Source organism: Sturnira hondurensis, unplaced genomic scaffold (assembly GCF_014824575.4).
Source record: "Sturnira hondurensis isolate 20B ecotype Veracruz unplaced genomic scaffold, ASM1482457v3 Scaffold0013793, whole genome shotgun sequence".
Classification (NCBI taxonomy): domain Eukaryota; kingdom Metazoa; phylum Chordata; class Mammalia; order Chiroptera; family Phyllostomidae; genus Sturnira; species Sturnira hondurensis.
Window position 1 is genome coordinate 306,637 of NW_028086424.1, and position 10,647 is coordinate 317,283.

Sequence of the window (10,647 nt, forward strand, 5' to 3'; positions counted from 1 at the left end):
TTTGGTGCTGAATATGCATCATCTTTGCTGCCTCATTTAATTCCCCACATTTTTTGGTAAAGCCAGGTTCAAACATTGGGGATACAGAAGAAACTCAGTCCTGACTAGATGTGCTTAGGTGAAAGTTTATGTAGAAATTGGGAAGTAGGTATGTTGAAATTTTATAAGTTAGATTATAGAAATCCTTGGTGCAAATCACTAACAGAAAATAATAGATATAAATAAAATCATAAATTATATGAATAACATTATTTTCTTCATCCATTGATTACAGGATAAATAAATAATTCAAGTGATCTCCCATTATTGGAGCTGATGGATCTGACATCATGTTAAACTGTTCATCATTGCGGGTTCAACCTGATGCTCTCTATTAGGATCTGTGTGTACATGGATGTTCAATCAGGAACCAGGGGAGTGGGTATAAAGGAGCCCCCTGATTCTTTGATTGATAATTTCATAAGAATCATATCATCTCTCTCACAGTCTCTATTCATATCTGCATGTGACCCGTGAGACTTTGTCACCATGGCCACACATAATAGGTGTCCTGTGAACTTGAACCTGATGTATTCATAATATAGATGTGCAAAATGGAAAAAGCAACTCCATGCATGGAAGTGAATTACATGGATGTTGAGTGAACTTGGTTGGAACTGACAATTTCACTCTGACCTCCAGAATATATAAGAAAAATGCATGTAGATTGCAGTGCTGGGCATGTGATAATAGTTTCAGTTGACATATAAACATAGTACAGGCTGAATGTGGGTCTTCCATTGTCAAGGGTGCCCCCATCCTGTGCCTTGCTATGAGATGATATCAGTGCTGGCCCAGAGACAGAGGCACTCAGAGGGCTTTGATCTCAGGTGAGGAGAATCCACAGGATCTCACCCTGATGGAGGGCTGAAAAATGGCTGTGATGTCCAAGACTGTGCTAGAACCTGGAATTTGCAGCCAGGATGCCATCTGTGTGGTTCTGGGACAGAGACAAGAACATAGAACCCCCCTTTTAGTTACATGTGCTTACTTTTCCTCAAGCACAATTCTACTTTTCACAAAAAAGCAAATGTCCTAGAACTTACTAGTCATCGCCTCGTCCAAACCCCCCAAAATAACCCTGACCAAGGATTCCCAGAAGGCACCTCAATAAAACACTTCACTCAGAGGACAAGGAGGCTCCAAATGTGTCCCCTGCACAATGACAACAACAGGAGCCCTTTCTGCAGCATCTTCTCTGCGTCTTCCTTGTCTGTCTCCTGAAACCTTCCCTGAGTTTCTCATGTGCCTGTGGCAGCATCAGTCCTGGTCTCAAATCTTGACTCTGTGTGAGGAAATCAGGAGGCCCATAACCTTGACATCTCCTCTGCTCAGCCAAACTGCCACACCCCTCATGGTCTATGGTACATTCAGCATGTGGATCATAATACTGTGTCTTTCACACAGTAATACATGGCCAAGTATTTCCCTTTGAGACTGCTCAGTCCCAAGTAGTCTGTGCTTAATGACATGTATGCAGTTATGTTGACTCTGCCTTGGAACTTCTGTGTGTACTTTCTTTCACTACCATCAGGGTGATTCTCCCCATCCACTCAAGCACTTGTCCTGGAGCCTTTCGCACCCAGTGCATCCAGTGTCTAATGAAGGTTTATCCAGAATCCTTCCAGGAGATATTCACTGAGGACTCGTGTCTCTTCAAACCACAGCCTCCGACAGTACCAGCTACACCTGGGAGTGCGCAACTATGTTAGATGAGACAGGAGTGTGTAGAAATTCTCCTTCAATGTCCCTGGTACCCCTGAACCCACTGACTGAAGAGCTTCTTATCTGTAGTCATTCTCACCAGGAAGAGGGATCTCCAGCTCCAGTCCATGGTGAGGGGTTACACCATCAGAACCTCTGTAGGGAAGGGTGTTTGTGAGGGATGGTGAGGGCACAGAAAAACCAACATTGAACTTAGTCTACCTATTCTCATTTGCATATGCATGGGGCAGATTGTTTCATAATTGAAGACTTGACACCACCTGAGAGAAGGTAGAGAACACAGGGACAATGCTTCGAGGGAGTCTGAGGGTCCAAGTCCTATACAGAGTTATAGGATATGGGTCCGCTGCCAGGTCTCTGAGATCTGTGCAGACATAGCTCTTACCATTGAGAAAAAATCTCCCACAGGACATGCTCCTCATTGTGAAACCACATTTAAGATCCATGAACACCCCCTGGACCCACCCCCTGGGCTTTAATGCCTGAGTGTCTTATTCCTGGACTAGTGTAGCTCCCAAATTCCTGACCTCGTGAGTTAATGAAACCATCTGTGTTCACAGTTCCTCACAGTTCAGATATAAAGAAGCCCTAGAGCCCTGGCTGGTGTAGCTCAGTGGATTGAGCGCGGGCCTGCGAACCAGACGATCGCAGTTCGATTCCCAGTCAGGGTATATGCCTGAGTTGCAAGCCAGTTCCCGGCAGGGGCCGGTTCCCAGCAGGGGATGCATGAGAAACAACCATACATGGATGTGTCTCTTCCTCTCTCCTTCCCTTCCCCTCTAAAGATAAATAAATAAAATATTTTTAAAAAAGTCCTAGAAATACCATTGACTCTGTGTAGGGAACTGATCTGCTTGGCAAAGACAATTGTAGTTCAGCCCTGTTGAGGAACCAACTAGGTGTCTTGTGGCAGGCAGAAGCCAAACCCATGGATTGGTTCTCCCATGAGAAATCAGGCCTGCATTATAACTAGGCTGCTTTGTGACTTGCTCGTGCTTAAACTCCCTCACCTTGAGTTCAGGCAGAAGTGCTTTTTGCATATCTTCAAAGTAACTTCCTAAGCCTGTGCTAATTCTCCCAAGTATAACCAGACCTATTACTCTTATGGTTGCCTTGCATTTGCAACATTTTTCCTGATTAATCTGTAAGAGTAATCAGTAACATCTCTTCCATTCCTATCTGTAAAAAGTAATTACCTAAAGCAAACCTAAGAATAATGAATAAAAACCTTCTTTGATGTATGCTATTAGAAAGCCAATAAAAGCCTGTCAAGGCAAGGGTAGGCACACTCTCCTCTTGAGAGAGGGGCTGGGCCACTCTGAAAGAGGCGCTCTTCCCTTGAGAATGTAGATATGCCATATCTGTTCCTCCACAGGACTTAGTAGTTAGTGTGAATTTGTCTCATCTTGCCAATGATATCGTGGATACTGCTGGCCAGAGTCTGCATCAGCTGGTGTCTGAACGGGGACCCAGGGCTTCGAGTTATCATTGTGGAGAACACATCAACTTGGTGGGTAGGAAACCTGTTTTTTTCCCAATTTTTTATTTAATTAATTTTCAAGTACAGTTTTCTGTCTGTTACTCCTATCCCGTCCCACCCCTGTGTTCCCCCCTTCCTCCCATTTCCACCCTTCTCAGTTGTTGTCCATGTATCATTTATATATGTTCCTCTAAATACTTCCTCTATTTCCCCTGAAATCCCCTCCCCTCTCCCCTCTGGTCACAGTCAGCCTGTTTTCTATTTCAGTGTCTCTAGTTATATTTTGCTTACTTCATTGTTTTGTTGTTTAGCTTCCTGTTAAAGGTGAGATCATATGGTATTTGTCCTTCAACACCTGGCTTATGTCACTCAGCATAATGCTTTCCAGTTCCATCCATGTGGTTGCAAAAGGTAGGAACTCCTTCTTTCTTTCTGCAGCATAAAACTCCATTGTGTATATGTACCATAGTTTTTTGATCCATTCATTTACTGATGGGCACCTAGGTGGCTTCCCACTCTTGCTTATTGTACATCGTGCTGCTATGAACATTGGCGTGCATATGTTCTTTGGGATTGGTGTTTTAGGGTTCTTAGGACAAAATCCTAGCAGTGGAATTGCTGGGAAAAAAAGGAAAGTCCACTTTTAGTTTTCTGAGAAAATTCCATACTGTTTTCCATAATGGTTGTGCCAGTTTGCAAACCCACCAACAGTAGACCAGAGTCCCCTTTTCCCCACACCCTCTCCAGCATTTGTTGTTTATTGCTGTGTTTATGATAGCCATTCTCACCGGTGTAAAGTGATATCAAATTGTGGTTTTAATTTGCATCTCTCTGATAGCAAGCGATATTGAGCATCTCTTCATGTGTCTCTGGATCTTCTGTATATCCTCCTTGGAGAAGTGTCTATTCAAGTCATTTCCCCATTTTTAAATTGGGTTAGTTGTCTTCTTACAGTGAAGTCATGTGAGTTCTTTGTATATTTTGGAGATTAAACCTTTGTCTGAGGTATCATTGGCAAATATGTTTTCCTATACAGTTGGTTGTCTTTTTACTTTAATGGTGTTTTCTTTAGATGCACAGAAGATTTTTATTTTGATGAGATCCCATTTGTTTATTCATTCCTTTATATTCCTTGCTCTGGGGGACATAGCAGTAAAAATGTTGCTGCATGAAATATCTGAGATTTTCCTGCCAATGTTCTCCTCTAGGACTTTAATGGTGTCACGGCTTATATTTAAGTCTTTTATCCACCTTGAATTTATTTTAGTGTATGGTGAAAGTTGGTGCTCGAGTTTCATTTTTTTTTGCATGTAGCTGTCCAGTTCTCGCAACAACATTTGTTGAAAAGGCTATCTTTACCCCATTTTATGATACTGCCCCCTTTGTCGAATATTAATTGACTGTAGAGAGTTGGGTTTATTTATGGGTTCTCTGTTCTATTCCATTAATCTATGTGCCTGTTTTTATGCCAGTACCAGGCTGTTTTGATTGCAGTGGCCTTGTAATACAGTTTGATATCAGGTATTGTGATTCCTCCTACTTTGTTCTTCTTTCTCAACATTGCAGGTGCATTTCAGGGTCGTTGGTGGTTCCATATAAATTTTTGAAGTGTTTGTTCTATGTCTGTGAAATATGCCATTGGTACTTTAATAGGTATTGCATTGAATCTGTAAATTGCTTTAGGTAGTCTGGACGTTGTGATGATGTTAATTCTTCCAATCCATGAACGTGGTATATGTTTTCATTTGTTTGTGTCTTCCTTGATTTCTTTCATCAGTGTTGTGTAGTTTTCTGCATACAGATCTTTTACCTCCTTGGTTAAATTTATTCCCAGATATGTTTGTTTTTGCTATATCGAATGGGATTTTTTCTTGATTTCTGCTTCTGCTGATTCATTGTTAGTATACAAAAATGCCTTTGATTTCTGGATATTGACTTTGTATCCCGCTGTTTTGCCAAATTCATTTATTAGTTAGAGCAGTTTTTTTCGTAGACTCTATAGGATTTTCCATGTACAATATCATGTCATCTGCAAACAATGACAGTTTTGTTTCCTCCTTTCCAATTTGAATGCCTCTTATTTCCTTTTCTTGCCTAATTGCTGAGGCTAAAACTTCCAATACTATATTAAATAGAAGTGGTGAAAATGGACAACCTTGTGTTGTTCCTGTTCTTAGTGGAAAAGCTTTTAGTTTTTCCCCATGTATGATGTTGGCTGTAGGTCTTTCATATATGGCCTTTATTATATGAGGAATGCTCCCTCTATTCCCACTTTGCTGAGTACCTTTATCATAAACGGGCGTGGTACCTTATCAAAAGCTTTTCCCGCATCTATTGATATCATCATGTGGTTTTTGTCTTTGCTTTTGTTTATGTGATGTATTACATTTACTGATTTTTGAATATTGAACCATCCTTGCATCCTTGGGATGAATCTCACTTGGTCGTGGTGTATGATCTTTTTGATGTATTGTTGGATGCGCTTTGCCAATATTTTGTTGAGGATTTTAGCATCTATGTTCCTCAGCAATATTGGCCTGAAGTTTTCTTTCTTTGTTGTGTCTCTATCTGGCTTTGGAATTAGGATGATGCTGGCTTCATAAAAAGAGTTGGGGGATTTCTCGTCATTTTAGATTTTTTGGAATAGTCTGTGAAGAATAGGGTTTAGCTCTTCTTTAAATGCTTTGTGGAATTCTCCTGTGAAACCATCTGGTCTGGGGCTTTTGTGTCATGGGAGTTTTTTTGATTAATGCTTCAATTTCATCTGCTGTTTTTGGTCTGTTCAGGCTTTCTACTTCTTCATTGAGTTTTGGAAGATTATATTTTTCTAGAAATGTGTCCATTTCACCTAGGTTTTCAAATTTCTTGGCAAAGAGCTCTTCATAGTAATTCCTTACAATCCCTTCTATTTCTGTGGTATCAGTTGTAATCTCTCCTTTATCATTTCTGATTGTGTTTATTTGGGTCCTTTCTATTATTTTCTTAATGGGCCTACTTAAAGGCTTGTCTACTTTGTTTATCTTTTCAAAATAAACAACTGATTTATTCATTGATCCTTAGAATTGTGCGTTTAGTCTCCATGTCATTTAATTCCGCTCTGATCTTGGTTATTTCCTTCCTTGTAGTTCCTCTGGGCTGTCTTTGTTGTTGTTCCTCGAGGTTTTGCAGGCATTGGGTTAGATTGTTCGTTTGAAATGTTTCTATCTTCTTTTGGTAAGCCTTTATTGCTATGAACTTCCCTCTCAGGACTCCCTTGGCCGTGTCCCATAAGTTTTAGGTTGTTTTGCTTTCATTTTCATTTGTTTCCAGAAATTTTTCGATTTCTTCCCTAATTTCAATCTTGACCCTTTCATTGTTTAATAGCATACCATTCAGTCTCCATGATTTTGGGTGTTTTGGTTTTATTCCTGTGGGGTTGGTTTATAATTTCAGTGCCTTGTGGTCATAGAAAATGCTTGGTATAATTTCAATTTTCTTGAATTTGTTGAGGCTCATTTTGTGTCCTATCATGTGGTCTTTCTTTGAAAATGTTCCATGTGCATTTGAAAAGAATGTGTGCTTAGCTTCTTTAGGATGAATGGCTCTCTCTATATAAGTCAACTCCATTTCATCTAGGGTGTTGTTTAGTGCAGCTATATATTTGTTGATATTTTGTTTGGGAGATCTGTCCATTTTTGACAGTGGGGTGTGAAAATCCCCTATCATAATTATGTTGCTATCAATATCTTTCTTGAAATCTTCTAGGATTTTTCTTATGTATTTGGGTGCTCCTATGTTGTGTGCCTATATATTTATGATGTTAATGTCTTCTTGGTGAATTCTTCCCTTGAGTATTATGAAGTGACCTTCTGGGTCTCTCTTTATGGCCCTTTTTTTGGACGTCTATTTTGTCTGATATTAGAATTCCTATCCTGGCTTTTTTTTTCTTGACCATTTGCTTGGAAAATTTGTTTCCAGCCTTTCACTTTTATTCAGTGATAGATTTTTGTCCGGAGGGATGTCTCCTGTAGGCAGCATATGCGAGGGTCATGCTTTCTCATCCATTCAGCTATTCTATGTCTTTTGATTGGAGCATTTAATCCATTTACATGTAAGGTTAGTATTGATAGGTACTTATTCATTGCCATTTTTGTACCTGAGTTCATCTCTGTCTCTCTCTTTTCCTTCCTTTCCTTAAAGCAGTCCTTTTAGTAATTCTTGTAGAGCTGGTTTGGTGGAGGCATAGTCTTTTAGACTTCTTTTCTTTTGGAAGCTCTTTATTTGGCTTTCTGTCTTGATTGAGAGCCTTGCTGGGTAAAGTAGCCTTGGTGGTAGGCCTCTGGTTCTCATTGCTTGAAATATTTCTTGCCATTCTCTCCTTGCTTGGAGTGTTTCCATTGAGAAGTCAGTAGCCAAACTCATTGGGGCTCCCTTGTATGTTAGTTCCTTTTCCCCCCTTGCTGCCTTTAAGATTCTCTCTCTGTCTTGGGAATTTGCCAATTAATGATGAAGTGTCTTGAAGTGGGCCTCTTTGGGTTCCTCTTGAATGTGACTCTCTGTGATTCCTGGATTCTTGTAAGTTTTTCTTGTATCAAATTAGGAAAAAAATCCATCATTAATCTTTCAAATAGGTTTTCTTTCCCTTGTTCTTCTTCTTCTCCTTCTGGTATTCCTATTATCCAGATATTATTACATTTCATAGTATCTTGTATTTCTCTTAGTGCCTCTTCATTCTTTTTGAGCCTCTTTTCCCTTTCTTGCTCTTTCTGGGAGATTTTTTCTACTGTGTCCTCCAACGAGCTGATCCGATCTTCTATCTCATTGAACCTGCTTTTCATTCCTTCTACTGTCTTCTTCAGTTCTGAAATTGTATTCTCCATTTCCTCTTGGCCTTTGCTGATAGTTTCTATTTCCTTTTTCATGTTGATATACTTTGTGGAGAGCTCATTGTAGCTCCCCTCTAGTTTCTGGCAGCCCCCCTCTAGTTTCTTGTAGCTCATTGTGAGCCCTTTGAATTTCCTGATAACTAGTGCCTGGAATTCAATATCTGATGGCTGACTTGCCTCTCTTTCATCTGACATTATTTCTGAGACTTCCACCTTTTCTTTCATTTGGGCATTGTTTCTTTGTCTTCTCATTGCTTATGCCACTCTTCTCGTTAGCCTCAGCTTCTTAAATTGATCTCTTCTGACTCCCTAGGTTTATGGTGTGAAAATTTTTGGTAGAATACCTGTGAAATTCAGTGGTGCAGTCCCCTGCAGGTATCTTGATGTTCTCCGCTTCCACCTACTCCTTTCTTTCCGTGTGTGTGATCAGTTGGATGGGAAGGCAAAATGGTTTATGACAGCAGGAGAGTACGTTAAGATATTTACAGTCACAGCCGGTAGAGAAGAGATAGAACATCTTTAGGCTCTATATAGTGTTAACTGTAGTCTTCGACCCAAGTTGCCACTTTTAAGAAAGGATAGAACAAAGGTAAGTCTGTTGTTGGGGAGGGAAGGCTTGTGAGTTGTATCTAGAAAGCAGTGAGGTTGCGGGTGGTCAGATTTTGAGGTAAGGTGAAAGTAAAGAGTAGTAAATAGATGTAGAGTATGAGCAAGTACAGTTAATCACTACAGTAATAGAATTCAGGAACCTGTGTAGTGGGCTAAGACACAAGAGATGTGTTGTGAAGTATTTACAGTGGTATAGAAAGCAACAAATAAACACACAAAAAAGGGCAAAATAAGTGAGGAAAAAGCAATAAGTTTGGGGTGAAAGGAAGAAGGACTAAAACAGGAAAAAAGAAAGGAGAGGAACAGAGTACTGAAAGATACAGCAACGATAAAGTTAAAAATATATACGATTTCTGAAAAAAAGTTTAAAAAAAGTAAAAAAAAAGATAAAAAAAAAACACTCCTCCCTTGTTGGTTTCAAACTGTCCAATTTGTTTTTTCTGGTTTCAGAAGGACCCCTCTGTTGGCTGGGTTGTAGGCCCAGGCGCACACCCTCCCGCCAGCCAGGCTACCAGACTGGGGTGCGGGCACCCGCCCACCCGTCAGGCTGCCTGAGTCACAAGGGATCTGATACGGGTCCTTCCCAGTCCTGTGGCTGGGTGAGAAGCATGTCAAACTGCCTTCACAGGAGAACACCTCAGTTCACTTTCCAGTAAAAACTTCTCCAGAAAGCCTGCCTCTCAGCCGAGCCCAACCCCCACCTGACTGGTTAGGACAATGCTCCTCTCAAATTTCCTGGGCTGACAGGCTGATGTGCTGGGGACCAGAGATCGCAACTGAACATGGCCCCTTGTCCTTGCCACCCTCCCTGCACACCTAGGCAGACAGGTCTCTGCCACCCAGCCCCACCTAGATGGTGAGGGATGGAGCTAGCACTTCCAAGGGCCCTGCAGCTGGCCCAATGCTCCACTTGGTGCTTGACTCCCTATGAGTCCTCTGTGGCACTGGCTGCAGACGGAAGCCTCTACACTCCTAACGCAGTGGCAGCAGTGGCTCCGAGGTGTTGCAGGCTGGCCGAGGGCAGCCGGCCCTGCTGCTGCCACTTTTGTCTTTACTCACAGGTGCTGGGCTCCCAATGAGTCCTCTTTGACAGACGTCCGGACTCTGGCCGTATACAGAAGCCTCTGTGCCCTGGAATCTGCAGCAGCAGCAGCTCCGTGGTCTTTACCTGCCGGCCAATGGTTGCTGGTTCCGCCGCTGCTGCTTTTGACTTTACTCTGGGGTGCCTGGCTCCGGAGGGCAGCAGGCCCTGCTGATGGCAGCAGGCCCTGCCGCTCCAGCTTTTGTCTTTACTCACAGGTGCCAGGCTCCCGGTGAGTCCTCTGTGGCAGACACCCCTGTCACTGGGCGCACGTGGAAGCCTCTGGGCCCCGACCACTGTGGCAGCTGCGGCTCCGAGGTCTTTACGTGCGGGCCAATAGCTGCCTTCCCACCGCCAGTGCCGCCGTCACCACCGCCACCTTCCTTGACTTTACTTGTGTGCCTGGCTCTCGATAAGTTCTCTGTGGCAGACGCCCGTGTTGCTGGGCACAGATGGAAGGAAGCCTCTGGGCTCTGACTGCTGTGGCAGCCTTGGCTCCAGGGCTGTTATGTGCCAGTTGAGGGCTGCCGCTGGCCTGGCCGCCTCCATTCTTACTCGGGTCCCTGAGACCCTAACGACCTGTAGCTGTCTGGTTCGTCACTATCTATGGTCTCTTATTTTCATAAATACTGGGGAATCATTGGTTGGGGAATTGATTGTGCTGTTCCTCAGTAGATCTGTCAGGATTTTCTCCCAGGGGTTTGAGAACTGGAGTTGCCCCGTCCTACTCCACTGCCATTTTTTTTTCCCTGGGAATCTCTTTGTTTTAATCTGGCAAGTGTGACTAAGCTCTGTATGGAAAACCTACAGAAGTGAAGTTTTGAGCATGAGCCAGACCTTCAAACTGA

General features: G+C 42.4%; 1 long non-coding RNA gene across 1 annotated transcript; it reads left to right on the forward strand.

The window, feature by feature from the left end:
* The first annotated feature begins 1,551 nt into the window (after window positions 1-1,551).
* LOC118998077 (uncharacterized) lies at window positions 1,552-8,792 on the forward strand. The gene is made up of 3 exons (XR_005068803.1): window positions 1,552-1,635; window positions 7,448-7,452; window positions 8,782-8,792. It is a non-coding gene; the product is annotated as an uncharacterized LOC118998077 (long non-coding RNA).
* The last annotated feature ends 1,855 nt before the right edge of the window (window positions 8,793-10,647 follow it).